The sequence below is a fragment of the Egretta garzetta genome, unplaced genomic scaffold (genome assembly GCF_000687185.1).
Source record: "Egretta garzetta isolate BGI_Z169 unplaced genomic scaffold, ASM68718v1 scaffold440, whole genome shotgun sequence".
Lineage (NCBI taxonomy): Eukaryota > Metazoa > Chordata > Aves > Pelecaniformes > Ardeidae > Egretta > Egretta garzetta.
In genome coordinates this window covers 219,599-222,722 of record NW_009258293.1, presented here as the reverse complement: position 1 = coordinate 222,722, position 3,124 = coordinate 219,599, and positions in this window count along the sequence as shown.

The following is a 3,124-nucleotide window of genomic DNA, read 5'->3' as shown; positions in this document are numbered from 1 at the left end:
CGCTCTTCCTCACGCTTCCGGTTGCTCCCCAGCTGAGGGCAGCATCAGGGATTTCTGAATATAAACCAGTCAACATTTCCTTTCAGTATTTTGTTTTTTAGCGATACCTTTAAACTTGAAACTCTCCACCTCTATTAGGGTTTAAGTTTACTGCGATGCATGAAACTCATTGCCTCTACACTGCCCTCTCATCCTAACGAATGCAGGCACAGTGACCAGAGCTGGGCAGCAGAAGCAACTGCTGGTTTTAAAAGTCAACTTCCAAAACAAATCAAGTATGGTTAAACCTGCCTTTGGGGGAAAAAAAACAGTGCTGAAACCTGCAGTGCAGGATAAAACCAACTGCGCCCCAGCGAGTCCTGAACGTGACCCAGGGCAAACCACTGGCCCCCAGCCTCCAGCCCGACCCAGGGGCTTTGAGCAGCTCCAGCGGCCGGCGCAGCCGAGAGCCACTCTCCCTTCTGCTCCCTGACTGTCAGGTCCCCAGATTCCCAGGTCCCCCTGATTCCCAGCTGATTTCCTGAGCGGTTTGATGACTATGTGTGGGAAGAGACGTCATTTTTACAGACATAGAGACAGTAAGTGCACAGGGACACTGCAGGAGCACGCTCCATGGCTGGCACCTTTCTCTGAGCCTTGCAAGGCACCTGGAAGACAGCGACCGAGCTGCAAAGCCCTCGCAGAGGGGGAAAACATCAGGGATTTGAAATCTGGGGAAACTTCTCCGCGCTTCAGCTAAGCGTCCTGCTTGCTCCCGTGCAGGATGGGGCCAGCCCCCCCCGCCGCAGGAGGTGAGCAGTTAACCCTCCCCTTGGTTCCTCCGCCCTCTCACTTCTTGCCTGCTTAACGTTGGGGTCTGGAAGGGGCTGCCGCCCCTTGCAACCACGCCACGACAAGGACGAGCGCAGACTTTTCGTTTCAGATCCGCAGAGCCCCCCAAGCCAAGCCGGGCAAGCACCACTGGAGCACGAGCACGAGCTCAGCAATGCTGGAAGCGGGCAAGGTGAAGCCCTGGCACCTTGCTGGTGCGACCCCTTTCTGCTGCGCCCTGGCAGCAGCTCCTTCCTCCTGACAGCACAAAGGCCTCAGAGCAGACAGAATAGAGCCACCAGGCGGGCGGGCGCAGGTTGGACCAACCCACCCAACACAGCGGCTCCGACGGTCTGTGTGTATGGATTTTTCCTCCTATTGATTAACCCATTTGGAGTTTGTTTATTTGCAGTAAGGCTGCCTTGCAGCTCATTTACGCTCTCTTAATGAGGCCCCTGCAGAGTTGATGCATCCTGTCCATTAATTACAGGCTCCACACAGCCCCTGCTTTCCAGAGCGTCCTCCCACCCACGCTCCTGCTCCACTCTGTGGCTTGTGCGCCGCTCACCTCCCTGGGGCAGGCTCCTGCCCTGCCAGACCCCCACCCTGGTCTGCCCAGCGGGCTGCAGCCCCACAGCAGGGCAGGAGGTGCATGCTGCTCGGAGCGGGAGCAGTAGCTGTGAGAGAGCTGACCCCACTGGGAGGGAATGACCATTCGCAGCACACCCCTTTTATAGTAACAGGGCTGTGGAATAAGCTGCTGTCATAGCTTTGTTGGACAATGAACAGCAGCAGGGGAAGCATTCTTTCCTTTTTCAGAGAAAGGGATCACGATGTTTCGTTTCATCCTCTTCTATATTCCAGGAGCTTGGTGCCAGCTGCTCTGTCTGCAGCAGCTGGCACAGCCCATGTCCAGCTGCCAAAGAAGTATCAGGAATAAATGTCGCTCCCAACAAAGGTGGTGCATGTCTGAGAGACCCCGAAAAATCTCTCGCTCTTGTCAGTTGTTGGAGGCACAAAACGGCAAATGGCTATCCATCAGTTGTTATTGCTGGATTAGGAAAATAAGGGTACCATCCTGACAAACACTGGAAAAGCCTAATAAAAACAGGAGGAGGCTTGAACTGAAGCAAGGTGCACATAGGAAGGCTGGGGTCACCATATGAAAACATTGAGCAAATAACCAAAAATTCAACTTACCGTTAAGCAGTGGCAGTAAAATCACCAAGGAAGAGCTGCTGGCTCAAATCGCAATTAACCCTGAGCTCACTCCAGATGGAAACCCACAACACTAACAGGCTGCCTGGGGTCACCGATCGCTTCCTGCAGCTTCCCCACCTCCTCCCTTTCATCCTTCATTTGCTTTTAGAGGACAAGAGCTGTGGGACAAGAACGCCTCTACGTGCCTGGGTGACGTCTAACCCTGTACAAATGCGGCGTGGCTTGAGGTCTGCAAGCATTGCTGTCGCGGGAGCTACAGCGTTGCTGGGACAGCTGCCACACGAAACCAACCTGAACCATGAAACTACAACCCTGGGCGTTCATCAGTGATGTGATGCAGTCATGGGTAGCAATCCACCTGGGAAAAGACAGAGAGGGTCTGTCTGCTTCTTTGGCAGCTGGGGAAGAGGTGGTGGAGACCGCAAAGGAAGCCGTGTGAACTAGCAGAGCGAGATGTGCCATTTCTCTTCCCAATAAAAAAGGGATCTGCTGTGACACCAGGACAGGAAGGCAGATTTCTGCAGCCTTGGGTGGTGCATTCTGCACCTTTGAATTTGCAGGGTGGATGAAACAAGAAGCAACTCTCTTCGGCATGGTGCAGGACAGCATGGAGGCCCCGCACAGGGGAAACACCACCAAGTCTCCAAACTCTGGTTTGGCTAACGATACTGAGCCTAGGGGGAAGGTGGAAGGAGATAGAACAGCAATGGCATAGCAGCGCTCAGGGTTGGACACGCTCATGCTGGGCTTTGCACTGTAAGCCCAGTGGGCAGTGCATCTCCTGGGGGTACCCAGTGGTCAGCCCTCACCTAGGGCTAAGCAGGGCCCATGCTCCGCCACAACCCGCAGTGAACGCATGCATCAGAGGGCAGGAACGGGGCCAGTCCGCCTTGCTTGCACAGCTCTGGCAGCTGGAAAACTCTCCGCAGAAGCAGGCCAACGCACCTCATACTTCAGCGCCGCTTCACAAGGCCCCCAAAGCTGCTTTTCCTGACCCTAGTTCAGGGCTGAAGCAGTGGTGCAAACACATCGCACATCACACTTCATTAGCTTGCAGTAATGCGTATTCACACACCCCCACCCCCATCCCCAT